The following is a 15,070-nucleotide window of genomic DNA, read 5'->3' on the forward strand; positions in this document are numbered from 1 at the left end:
CTTTCTAAGTTGGGGATTGTTACACACATTTTAATCTTGAAAACTTGATAAATTAGGAGTATCATTTGGAACTATGATCTTAATTTTTTAAGAAGACTTTTAAGCTCTTGACAAGTTTTGCAATTGTGTGTGTGTGAAGTTTCCCATTCACACTTCACATTTCCTATTAACCGCTTTGTCAACATTTTATAAGGAGTTTCAAGGTTTTAGATTTTCAAAAAAAAATAATAAAAAGGATAGTCTGCCTATGGAATCCAAGTTTATTGAGTTTTTTTTCTATAAAATATTGAGAATAAAAAAGATAAGGAAATTTTTATTTTTTACTTGTTAAAGGACCTATTGGTTTATTTAACTAAAGGTGTTCAACAGTTGCTGTTATCAAATGAATTAGGTTGTGTGTATGGGAGGTGTTGGTGTGTATTGGTGCCATTTTATAGCATAGTGAGTGGGTGACTTTACCATAAGGCATATCCATTCCCATGGCTTTGGTGTCTCAGATAATGTTTTTAAATTAAAAAGTCACCAAAAAAATAAGCCTAGTAATGAAATAACAAACAAAAAAGGGCAAGTACTTCTTGCCCATGACAGACAGTTATTTATATGTATTCCTTAATCCACAAATTGCTTTCATTTAATTAATTAGTTTAAGGTTTGCAAATTACTTTGATGAAAGGAATTATATACATGTTAGTTATTTTTAATGGACTCCATTTTCTTCTCAGAGCTTCAAAGCTCACCAGCTGCCCAGCTTCCTAGATGAAGGCAGGAGAAATCTTGCCGTCTAGAATTTCTCTTGAGCATCAGAGACTGTCTCTTTGATATACTGGCATCTGGCCTAGCTGAGACTTTATGAACCAAATTTCACCTTTGTTTGTATTCTTCTTGTTACAAGGGAGATGTTTTGAAACCTTGAGTAAAGGAGGAAAAGATATGTGTAAGTAGTAAAAAAATAAAATACATACATAGTTACTGTGCTGGTTTGGAGCTGTTTTGTACCCCAGAAAAGACTATGTTCTTTTGATCCATTCTTGTGGGGACAGACCTGTTGTTGGGTCTAACCTTTTGGTTGGGTTGTTTCCATGGAGATATGACCTACCCAATTCAAGGTAGGTCTTGATGTTTTACTGGAGTCCTTTAAGAGAGCCCATGAAGAGAGAGACAGACAGACAGACAGAAATGCCTAGGAGAAACAAGCAAGGACCTGCAGGAGCTGAGAGAGAAATGCCCAGAGATATTTTGGAGAGAGCCATTTTGAAAGCAGGACCCAGAAGAAGAAGGACCAGCAGATGTTGCCATGTGCCTTCCCATGTGACAGAGAAACTCCGGATGCCATCAGCTTTTCCTCAGGGAATGTATCTATCTCTTAATGTCTTAATTTGAACATTTTCATGGCCTTAGGACTGTAAATTTGCAACCTAATAAATTACCATTGAAAAAGCCAACCCATTTCTGGTATATTGCATTCTGGCAGCTTTAGCAAACCAAAACACATACATACATACATATGTACATACATACATACATGCATTATTGGGGAAGGGAAGACATCTATTACAACTCATTTTCCTTTTTTTTTTGGTAAAGAAGTAGGGAGTGCCTGTTTTCTCCTCTTCCTCAACACCAAGATTACTAAAGCAGAAACCCCCATTGTAATTGCCATGAGAGGGGGAGCAAGGTTAATTCCCTTTGACATGCTCTCACATTGGCAGCATTTGTTTCCAGGAAGCTAATAAATAGCAAATATGTTAATTTTGGTTGTGAACATTATCAGCTGAACAGCTCAGCTAGTTCTTTCAGGCATTCTTACCAAAATACAGCTGCTTATAACCAAAAAAATAGAATCCCATTTTTTGTATTAATCATGCAACTGAACAAATGGATTCATATTAGGATCCTGAGTTGATTTTCAAAATTATCAAAATCCAGAGAAGCTATCTAAGACTTAAGATGTCACTATGATTCTAAACCTATAATTAATCCCTGTATTAAAAAAAAAATCTTTGTTTTCACTCCAATGCATAAGATTCATATAGAGTATTAAAAAATAATATTCCTATCAAGGGAATCTAAAATGGAGAGTAGCGAACTTGAAAATATATTTTTGATTTAAAATGCCCCAAATAATACATATACATTTTTGAAGTATAACCAAGTTCTGAACCTGATTGTTAAAACATATATATGAAGGAAATTTAAATATGTATATTCCTTGAACTCTATTTATAAAAATGAAATAGGGATGGAAACATCTTTGATGATGCCTTTTAAATTTTGGAGCCTTTTTATGAGCAGCTAGAAATATATATACACATATATATTTATATTTATATTTATATTTATATATATATATTTTTAAAGAGGAAGGCATATGTTGTAAAGAGGGAATGATTGTTAGTCATGTAAAATGTGCTCCCCCTTTCATAATAAAAATACTCAGAAAATTAGGAATAGAAAGGAGCTTCCTTAACATGATAAGGAAATGTATGAAAAACCGACAGCTGACATCATACCCAATAGTGAAAATTGAAAGCTTCCCCCATGATGAGGAATCAGGCATGGTTGCCCACTATCACCATTGCTATTCAATATTGTACTGGAAGTGCTAGCCAGAGCAATTAGGCAAGTAAAAGAAATAAAAAAAAAATCCAAATTGGAAAAGAAGAAATAAAACTATCCCTATTTGCATTAGATATGATCCTATATTTAGAAAATGTAGAAGAATCTATAAGAAAGCTAATAAAGCTAATATGTTACTCAGCAAAATGGCTGGGTATAAGATCAGTACACAAAAATCATGGTGTTTCTATACAATATCAAGGAACCATCCAAAAAGGAAATCAAGAAAATGATTCCATTTACAATAGTAATTAAAATAATAAAGTATTTAAGAATAAATTTAACCAGGAACATAAAGGATTTTTACATGGAAAACTACAAATCATTACTGAAAGAAATTAAAGAAGGCCTAAATTAATAGAAAGAGATTACATACACATGGATTGGAAGACTTAATATCATTAGGATGACAATACCACCCAAAATGATTTGTGGATGTATCATAATCCCATTCAAACTTCCAACAGACTTCTTCACAGACATAGGAAAGCTAGTCATCAAATATGGATGGAAGGGCAAGGAACTCCAAATAGCCAAAATCATTTTGAAAATGAACAAAATTCGAGGATTCACATTTTCCAATTTCAAAACTTATTACAAAGCTACAGTAATCAAAAGAGTGTTTTACTGGCACAAGGACCAATGGAGTAGAATCAAAAGATTAGAAATAAGCTCCCCTCACATGTGTTGTCAACTGACTTTTGACAAGGATGCCAAGTTCACGCAACATGGAAAGAACAGTCTCTTTCACAAATGGGGCTTAGAAAACTGGATATCCACATGCAAAAGAATTAAGGTGGACACTTACTTTACACTGAAATCAAAAATTAAAATGAATTAATGACATAAATATAAGAATTAAAACCATAAAACTCTTAGAAGAAAACCCAGGACATATCTTCAGGACCTTGCATTGAGCAATATAGTCTTAAACAATGCACCAAAAGTAGAAGCAAGTGAAAAGCTAGATAAACTTGACTTCACCAAAATAAAAAACTTTTGTATATTAAAGGATAATATTAAGAAAGTAAAAAGACAACCAACAAAATGGGAGAAAACACTTGGAAACCATATACCTTATAAATGTTTAGTAACAAGAATATATAAAAAACACTTACAAGTCAACAACATGACAAACAGCCCAATTAAAAAAAAATGGACAAAGGCTTGAATAGTCATTTCTCAAGAGAAAATAATACAAATGGTCAATAATACATTAAAATATTTTCTACTACACTAACCATTAGGGAAATGCAAATCAAAACCACAATAAGATACCACCTCACAGCCAACTAAAATGACTATTATAATTTTTTATAAAATAGGGGAAAAAAAGCAAGTGACAATGAGGATACAAAGTATTAGGAAACTTAGTACTTTGTTGGTAGAAGTGAAAAATGGTGCAGCTGTTGTGGAAAAGAATTTCACATTTCCTCAGAAAGTTAAAAATTGAACTCTCATATGACCGAGAATCCCACTTTTAATAAAAACCAAAAAAAAAAAAAAAAAAAAATGAAAGCTGGGCTTGGACAGACTTTTGTACACCAATGTTCATAGCAGCATTATTCACACTAATTATAGGTGGAAACAACTCAAAGGTCCAAAAGATTAATGGTTAAATAAAATGTGGTGCATACATACAATGGAATATTATACAACTGTAAAAGGAATGAAGTTCTGTTACATGCAACAATGTACATGCATCCTTTTGAGTGAAATAAGTAAGACACAAAGGAGAGATATTGTATGATTCCACTAATATGAAATAAGAATATGCAAATTCATAAAGACAGAAATTAGTTTATTGGTTACCAAGAACAGGGTGGACAGAAGGGAGCATGAAGCCAGTGTATAATGTAGGGAGAGTTTCTGTTTATGGTGTTGTTAAAATTCTGGCAATGAATGGCAGTGAGGGTAGCATGATATTGTGAATGTGATTAATGCCACTGAACTGTATGCTTAACAATGGTTGACATGGGGAATTTTATGTTATATATGTTTCCTCAATTAGAGAGAGAGAGAGAGCTAGAGAAAGAGGGAGGGAGGGAGAGAGGGAGAGGGAAAGGAAGAGGGAGAGAGAGAGACAGAAAGAGAAAATAAAGGGACAGGGATAATTAAATGTAATTAAATACAATGATCCTGGTCTGGATCTAATAATGGAGGGGAAAATGCACTAAAGGTATTGTTTGAGACATATGAAAAAATTAGACTACAGAGTGCAATCTTTATATCACTGCTAAATTTCTTGAACTTGATAACTGTACTTTTTAATTTTTTTGTGAATTTTTATATATATATACATAACAGTGATAACTTTCAATGTATGATTTCAAAAGTAGAAAGAAAATTTCAAAGAATGTCATGGGTCACAGTTCCACAACTTTTACCATTTCCATTATTATAAAATATAGCATACATACAGAAAAGTGTCAACTCTTGATGTACAGCTCAACAAGCAGTTGTATAGATAATTTCAAAAATTGTTATGGATTACAGTTCCACAGTCTCAGTCCCTTCCCTATTTATGCAATACAAGGTATGTATGGAAAGGTGAAGACCTTCAGGGTACCATTCAATGAGCAGCTATAGAGTAAATCCCAAAGGATGCTATAGGCTACAGTTCCACCATGTCATTTACCTCCTTCCAGCCATTCCAACATCCCGCATCCAAATATATATATATATATATATATATATATATATATATATATATAAAATTATATAAAGTTTCAGTATTCATAGACCTTTGTTAAATCTTGTCTTGCTTGTTGCTACCCCTTCCTCTCATTTAGTCTCTTTCTTCATCTTCAGGGGTGTCTAGGCAGTGGGCACTCTAACCTGCTCATATTGAAAGGGGGTGTTGACAGTATGAGGAAGAGGGCTGCATCTTATTGTAGATCTTAAAGAGGCTGTTGCCTCTGGGTATTAGGACTTTTCTGCTATAGGAACACTCTGATGGATTTAAGTTTCTGAAATAACAGGAATTTACTTAGGAAGTAAATCTTTTACAGAATCGTAGGTAGGAACCTAGGTATTTGGGGACTACTTTTGGTAAGGGCAAGGAATACTATGGCCATTTGGGATGTCTAGCTGGCACTTGCATAAGAGAAGCCTCCAGGATAGCCTCTTAACTCTATTTGGGATCTTTCAGACACTGTGACCTCAGCTTGTTACCTTTCTTTTTTCTCCCTTTTGGTCAATAGGCATTTTCAATCCCTGATGGCCAAGGCCAGGCTTATTCCTGGGAATTATGTCCCACATCACCAGGGAGATTCATTCACTTGGGAGTCATGTCCCTTATGGCAGTGGGGGGAGGTTAATGAATTTATTTCTGAGTTGGGCTTAGAGAGAGAAAGGCCATACCTGAGCAACAAAAGAGGTTCCCTGGAGGTGCCTCTTAGGCATATTTATAGAAGGGCTTAGTCTCCTATTTACAACCCTAAACTTCACAAGAGCAAGCCTCAAGACAGGGGCTTGATTTATTAAGTAGTGGATTCCTAACTTCACTTAATGCATGTTTTATATCAAGGTAAATGGTCAATTTATTACATTATCTTCACTTATTTGTACAATCAACATCACTCTCAAATTTAAATTATCATAACATAATACATTCCAGAACTCTTAGCAGCTACTAATTATTCATCCCTAGTATTAGTGTACAGTTGGTAAGATATTCCTATTAAATATAGTCTTTAATGCATAATGGGTGGTTTTCCCATACCACTCTGTTGTTAGCCCTCTGCACCAGTGTCATACCTTAATAAGTATATCATGCTAACACTTACTTAGGTTTGTGGTGCTACTCTGTGGGTTACTTGCCTTTAAACAACCATTTACAAATATGTTTGCCTTCAATGCATCACTGATACTTATAATCCCATTAAGAAACCATAGTCACACCTGACCATTCCTGTACCATTAGGACCCCCCTCATATCTGTACATATTAGATTATCATTCCCCCTTCTCTAGCTTCTGACTATCTCTAGGTCCCCTATATTCTACACTGTAAGACATTAATTTTACATTTTTAATGGAGTTCACATTAGCAGTAACACAAAATAGCCCTCCTTTTGTGTCTGACTTATTTCATTCAGCTTTATATCTTCAAAGTTCATCCATGTTGTCATATGTTTCATGACCTCATTCATTCTTACTGCTGCATAGTATTCCATCATGAGTATATACAACATTTTGCTTATCCACTCATCTGTTGAAGGATATTTGGATTGTTTCCATCTCTTTGCCATTGTGAACAATGCTGCTATGCACATCAATGTGCAAATATCTGTTTCATGTCAGTGGTTTCAGATCTTCTGTGTATATACTGAGAATAGAAATTGCTAGATCATAGGGTAACTCGATGTCTAGTTCACTGAGAAACCTCCAAACTGTCTTCCGGAGTGGCTGTACCACTATATAGTCCCACCAGCAATGAATAAGAGCTCCAATTTCTCCACATCATCTCCAGCATTTGTAGTTTCCTGTTTGGTTAATAGCAGTCATTCTTATTGGTGTAAGCTGATATCTCATTGTGGACTTGATTTGCATCTCCCTAATAGCTAGTGAGCATGAACGCTTTTTCATATGTTTCTTAGCCATTTGTTTTTCCTCTTCAGAGAAATCTTTTCATATCTTCTGCCCATTTTATAATTGGATTGTTTGTACTATTGTCACTGAGTTGTAGGATTTCTTTATATATGCAAGATATCATTCTCTTATCAGATACATGGTTTCCAAATCTTTTCTTCCATTGAGTTGGCTGCCTCCTTACCATTTTGACAAATTTTTTTTAGGTATAGAAGCCTTCAATTTTGAGGAGTTCCCATTTATCTATTTTTTCTTTCTTTGCTTGTGCTTTGGGTGTAAGATCTAAGAAGTGACCTCATAATACTAGGTCTTGAAGATGCTTCCTTACATTATCTTCTAGGAGTTTTATGGTACTGTCCTTATATTGAGGTCTTTGGTCCACTTTGAGTTAATTTTTTTATGGGGTGTGAGGTTTGGGTCCTCTTTCATTCTTTAGGATATGAATATCCAGTTCTCCAAGCCCCAATTTTTGAAGAGACTATTATGCCCCAGTTCAGTGGATTTGGGGGGTTATCAAAAGTCAGTCAACTGTAGATCCAGGGGTCTATTGCTGAATTCTCAACTTGATTCCATTAATCAATATGTCTATCTTTGTGCTAATACCATGCTGTTTTGACTACTGTGGCTTTATAGTAAGCTTCAAAGTCAGGAAATGTAAGCCCTCCCACTTTGTTTTTCTTTTTTTAGAATTGTTTTTTTTATCAATTCAAGGCATCTTTCCCTTCCAAATAAATTTGATAACTAGCTTTTCCAAGCCTGCAAAGTAGGCTGTTGGAATTCTGATTGGAATTGTTTTGAATTTGTAAATCAGTTTGGGTAAGATTGACATCTCAATGACATTTAGCCTTCCTGTCCATGAACATGGAATATCTTTCCATCTCTTTAGGCTCCCTTTTATTTCTTTTAGTAAAGTTATATAATTTTCTATGTAGAGGTCTTTTACATCCTTGGTTAAATTTATTCCTAGGTATTTGATGTTTTAGTTGCTCTTGAGAATGGGATCTTTTTCTTGAATGTCTCTTCCATTAGGTCATTTCTAGTGTATAGGAACATTATTGACTTATGAGCATTAATATTGTATCCCACTGCTTTCCTGAATTTGTTTATTAGCTCAAATAGCTCTGCCATTGATTTCTCAGGGTTGTCCAAATATTAAATCATATCATCTGCAAATAATGACAGTTTTACTTCTTTCTTTCCAATTTGGATATCTTTTATTTCTTTGTCTTGCCAGATTGTTCTGGTGAGAACTTCTAGCACAATGTTAAATAATAGTGGTGACAGCTGACATCCTTGTCTCATTCCTGATCTTAGAAGGGAGGTTTTCAGTCTCTCACCATTGAGTAATATGCTGGCTATGGATTTTTCTTATATGCCTTTTATCAAATTGAGGAAGTTTCCATCAATTCCTACCTTTGGAAGTGTTTTTTTAATCAAAAAAAGTGATGCTGAATTTTTTTGAATGCTTTTTCAGCATCTCTTTTTTTTTTTTTTCATTTTCCCCTTTTGATTTGTTAATATGTTGTATTCCATTGGCTTATTTTCTTATGTTGATCCACCCTTGCATGCTTGGATTGAACCTCACTTGGTCTTTGTGTATGACTTGTTTAATGTGTCTTTGGATTCAATTTGCATGTGTTTTGTTGAGAATTTTTGCGTCTATGCTCATTAGGGATATTGACCTGTAGTTTTCTTTTCTTGTAGTATCTTTATCTGGTTTTGGTATTAGTATAATGTTGGCTTCATAAAATGAGTTAGATAGTGATTCAGTTTCTTCAATTTTTTGAAGAGTTTAAGTAGGATTGCTGTCAGTTCTTTTTGGAAAGTTTGGTAGAATTCCCCTGTGAAGCCATCTGGCCTTGGACTTTTATTTGTAGGAAGCTTTCTGATGACTGATTGGATCTCGTTGCTTCTGATTGCTTTGTTGAGATCTTCTATTTCTTCTCTGGTCAGGCTAGGTTATTCATGTGTTTCCAGGAAATTATCTATTTCTTCTACATTATCTAATTTGTTGGCATACAGTTGTTCATAGTATCCTCATGAATTTTAAAATTTCTTCTGGATCCACAGTAACGACCCTCCTCTTATTTATTATTTTGTTTATTTAGGTCTTCTCTCTTTTTGACTTTGTCAGTCTAGCTAAGGATTTGTGAATATTGTTGATTCTTCTCAAAGACCGACTTTGGTTTTGATTATTCTATTGTTTTGTTGTTGTTGTTGTTGTTCTCCATATCATTTATTTCTGCTTTAATTCTTGTTATTTCTTTTCTTCTCTTTGCTTTAGGATTAGTGTGCTGATCCTTTTCTAGCTTCTTCATTTGTTCCATTAGTTATTTTTTAGCTCTTTCTTCCTTTTTAATCTATGCATTTAGAGCTATAAATTTCCTCATCAATATTGTCTTTGCTGCATCCCATCAGTTTTGATATGTTGGGTTCTCATTTTCATTCATTTCTAGATATTTAGCAATTTCTCTTACAATTTCTTCTTTGACCCACTGATTGTTTAGGAGTGTGTTGTTTAAACTCCAAATATATTTGTGAATGTTCTAGATCTAAATCATATCATCTGCAAATAATGACAGTTTTACTTCTTCCTTTCCAATTTGGATATCTTTTATTTCTTTGTCTTGCCAGATTGATGGTTACTGACTTCTAGTTGTATTCCATTGTGGTCAGAGAATGTGCTTTGAATAATTTGTCTTTTAAAATAAAATGAGAAAAAAAGCTAAAAGTAAAACAAAACAAAACAAACAAACAAGAAAACAAACAAAAAAATAAAATACATTGAGGCTTGTTTTATGACCAAGCATATGATCTATCCTGGAGAAAGCTCCATGAGCACTAGAGAAAATGTATATCCTGGTAATTTGGGATGTAATGCTCTCTATTTCTCTCTCTGTCTATATATATACCCCCCCACATATACATGTATATGTATATATGTGTGTGTGTGTGTGTATATATATATATATATATATATGTATATCTGTTAAGTCTAATTCATTTTGCACATTGTTTAGGTTCTCAATTTCCTTATTTGTCCTCTGGCTTGTTGATCTGTCAATAGGAGAGAATGATGTGTTTAAGTCTCCCACAATTATTGTGAAAACATCAATTGCTTCCTTCAGTTTTACCAATGTTTGTGTCATGTATTTTGGAGCACCTTGATTGTGTGCATAAACATTTATAATTTTTATTTCTTCTTGGTGAATTTTCCCTTTTATTAATATATAGTGTCCTTCTTTGTCTCTTATGACATCCTTGCATTTAAAGTCTATTTTATCTGAAATTAGTATTACTGCCCCTGCTTTCTTTTGGCTGGAGCTTGAATGGAATTTTTTTTCCCCATATTTTCACTTTCAGTTTATTTGTTTCGCTGGGTCTAAGATGAACCTCTTCTAAAGAACATATTGATGAATCATATTTTTTAATCCATTCTGCCAATCTGTGTCCTTAAATAGGGGAGTTTAATCTATTCACATTCAATGTTATTGCTGTGAAGGCAGTTCTTGAATCAGCCATCTTATCCTTTGGTTTTTACCTGTCAGATTTCTTTTTTCCCATCTCTCTCTTTATTTCCTTTAAGGCATCCTAAAATTCTTCAGTTTAATGCCGTTCTCCAGACCTGTCTCTCTCTTTTTTTTTTTTTTTAGCTGCTGGCACAGCCGGACATGCAACCAGTTTGAATCCTCTGATAACTGTATTAAGGTAGTTACATAAGTGAATATCCTTTTCCTTAGGAAATATACTTTGAAGCAGTCAGTGTTCAAGGAACATAAAGTATGCAAACTACTCTCAAATGTTTAGAAAATAGATGATGTATAGCTAAAGAACTAGCTAGCTGATTTAGATAGATTAATAGAGGTAGATATTTGGATAGAAAGATACAGCACATATGACAAATTGTTAAAAGTGTGTAGTTCTGGGTATCCAGTTGGGGGGTATGTTAAAGTTCTCAATATTAGTTTTGTATTGTTTTTGCATCTTTCCTGTAAGTGTGAAATTATTTCCAAATAAAAATCTAAAAACAAACATATAAAATGTTTTCCCAAGAAGATAGATGCACTGTAATTTACTTACCCATGTTTGGGGGGTGGTGGATAGATTTACAGCATTCTGCTTTACAAAAATAACAATTTTGAATAGATACCTGAAAGTTTCAGTTTATATTCCAAATTCATAGAAATGTCTGAATCCACAGCAGTCAAATCCTTCAATGATAATCAGAAATAAATGTTGATTGGAAATAAATCAATTCTGAAAACTTAAAATAAATATATCCAAATAATTTAACTTCTTATTTCAATTCCCACCAACAGGAAATCCAGTTGTTTTGAAATAAAACTGCATGCAAATGGTTAAAAATGTTCTTGAGGACTAGATTCCACCGGAGGAGAAGGTAAGCGTAGATCTCAAGGTTTAATTTAAACTTGTTTGCTATGTTTAATATTTACTTTAAAGAACAGAACACTGTCTCATGCATAAAAATGTCATTTTGCTTGGATAAAAATTGGGTTGGTTGTCTTTTTCTAGGAAGGCCTATAAAGTGCCAAGAATGCTGGCTATTAAAAATGTGGTATCTAAGAATTAGACTATTAGTGTTTGAATTGTGGTCCCACAACTGACTAGCTAGGGACAACTGTGAAAATTACCTAGCCTTGGTGAACTTTGGTGCCCTTATCTGTAAAAGGAGAATAATCATAATACCTCCTTATTGTTACTCTAAGTTTTAAAGAAAATAATGCCTGGAAGCACTATTGCTGAAAAACTGGTGCATAGTGAAGAGTTAACAAATAGTAGTCATCATTATTTATAGGAAAGCCAATAGAGTGCTTTTAACAAGAACATGGACCCTGGATACAGATTCCACAGATTTGAATTTCAGTTCTAAGACTTAATAGCCATGTGTTATTGGGCTCTGTATTAAACTTCTCTGGGTGTCCCTCTTCCTATTTGCAAAAAAAGTTACAATAATACCTGCTTTTTATTATTGTAAGGATCAAATATGTTGATAAATGTAATTCATTTTAAAAAGTACTTGGTGTTTGTTAAGTTCTATATAGACATTAAAACTTTAAGTAGTGTTAAACTATATGATATGGGCAAGTATATGAGTTTTCAAGGATGACATTTAGGTTTCAGTCTCATAAAACTGAATTCATTGATTTATGGAAAAGTGTAGAATGTTGGTTTGAGGAGAAAATTAATTAATTAATTTGATTGTATATGCATGGATTTAAGTTTCCTTTTGATATATCCAAGTGCAGTATTTACTAAGAACTTGGTAACATATAGGTTGGGAGCTCAGAAAATTAGTCTAGATTGCAATTTAGACAAAATGGTGGTGGTGGTGGTTGGAGGTTGGTCACTGGGATACAGATGGAAATTGAAACGAGGTCTATAGATGACACAGTCTATACTGAAAAGACATAAAGAACAAATGACACTGAATTAAACTTAAAATGCAATTAAGAAATCCATTTGAATTCTTTGGTAAGATTATCCAGGCCAGGTATCATTATATATCTATAGCTTCTTATGGACATGTTAAACATTTCCTCATAAAAGGTGGGATCACTTCCAAATTTAGATGCCATAATTGGAAGTAGAGCTACTTCCTTACTCCTCCATTAGTCTGCTGTTAGGCAAATGGGACCCTTTGGTATGAGTCACTGTAGGTAAATATTGAAAATCTAGGCATAGGCTGCAATAGATTGAGGATTTAGGAAGCATAAGGACTTGTTGGGTTCAAATAGTGGGATAGAATCTTGCAAGATTGAATGAAAGAGACAGAGGTTGAGAATCAAGGATAGAGATTTCCAGAAATCAGAAGTTAATTGCTTGGGATTCTATTCATACTCTGGTTATTTGATATCTGTTCCAGGGTTTGGTCTATCTTCTTCCCTTTCATGCTTCAGAATGTTTTTTCCCTTCCATTTTCCTGCTCATCACAATTACATTTGTTTTATCCTCCTGTTTCTAATGCAGTTCAAATTCCTTTGATTACTTATTCTATAACAAATGCTAATGATAATAGAAATGAGACAAGAAATAAAACTGTTCCTCCTAACTCTCTTCTCCCTCCAATATACCATTCATTTTTCATGTCTGAGATGCACAGAAAAAATACATGGTAGAAATCTGGAGATGGTTATAGGTGATCAGGTACATAGATAGAAAGAATATTTCAGAGGCAATTCAGTCACATATTATTTAAATCAAAGATGAAACATTCTACATACAACAAAACATAGAATAAAAGTTTTGGTGGATGAAAAAGTGAAACCAAAGGTAGAAAACATTTATTTTAACTTGTATGGTCAGTTTATTCAAGCACTATAATTATGTATAAACTTGTATAGGAGTGAGATCTGGTTTGCTTATACAGGTTAGTGTGAAACCCCAATACATTCCAGCGTAATTGGGGCAGAGGACAAAAAAGTATTTGAAAAGCCCCCTTGAGGGACTGGAGAAAAAAAATGTAGAAATATTCAATTTACCTACTTGGGGAAATCCTTATATTCTCACAAAAGTTGGGGACTACCAATTTAGTAGTCTGAGCCCTTGATCTTGTGGCTTGCCCTTTTGAAGCCTTTTACTGCAAAGGAGAGGCTAAGCCTACTTATAATTGTGCCTAAGAGTCATCCTCAGAGAACCTCTTTGTTTCTCAGATGTGGCCTCTCTCTCCAAGCCAACTATCCATCAGGTGGACTCGCTGCCTTTCCTCCTATACGAAACATGACTCCCAGGGGTGTAAATATCCCTGGCAATATGGGACATGACTTCTGGCAATGAGGTTTGACCCAGCATAATGGGATTGAGAAAGCCTTCTTAAGCAGAAAGGGGGAGAGAAATAAAGTAAAGTTTCAATGGCTGAGAGATTTCAAATGTAGTCAAGAGGTCATTCTGGAGGTTATTCTTATGCATTATATAGATATCCCTCTTTATTTTTTAGTGTATTAGAATAGCTAGCAGGAAATATGTGAAACTGTTGAACCACAACCCAGTAGCCTTAATTATGGAAGATGAGCATATAACTATATAGCTTATACCATGTGGCCATGTGGTTGTGAAAACCTTGTGACTGACACTCCCTTTATCCAGTGTATGGGTGGATGAGTAGAAAAATGGGGACAACAAAGTAAAGGAATGATGGGGGGAATGGGGGACTGGGATGTTTTAGGTGTTCTTTTTTACTTTTATTTTTATTCCTATTTCTATTTTTATTTTTATTACATTTTTGAAGTAATGAAAATGTTCAAAAATTGATTTTGGTGATGAATGCACAACTATATGATGATACTGTGAACAACTGACTGTATACTTTGGATGATTGTATGATATGTGTCTATATTGCAATAAAATTGCAAGGGAAAAGAAGTGAGTGATGACAAAGATAGAGCAGAAGTAAAGATAACAAAGATGAGGGAGACATAGGAGAGCAAAAGAAGCTTATTTTTTCCCTTTGTCTCTCCTTTTCCTACTTGCCACCATAATGTTCCACAAGGCATGCTTCAAAGTCAGAAGACACTCACGCATGTCTCTGTATATACACATACACACAAGCATAACATAAATGTCTGGCATTTGCCACTGTGACTGTGGCATTAACATTAGTCCTAATATGTTGATTTTTTGTCAGGAAAATAGGGTTTTAACTTTCAGTTATAATATGGGTGTGCCTGTCAAGAAAAAATGCTGAATGTGGCTCCCTTAATCTCATCTATTCTTTAAATGACCCTTACAATCTTAAATCCTCATTTTTGACCTATGTTCCAGTTTGCTAATGCTTCCATTATGCAAAATATCAAAAATGGATTGGCATTTATAAAGGGGGCTTATTTGGTTACATAGTTACAGTC

This window comes from Choloepus didactylus, chromosome 1, assembly GCF_015220235.1.
Source record: "Choloepus didactylus isolate mChoDid1 chromosome 1, mChoDid1.pri, whole genome shotgun sequence".
NCBI classification, from domain to species: Eukaryota; Metazoa; Chordata; class Mammalia; order Pilosa; family Megalonychidae; genus Choloepus; species Choloepus didactylus.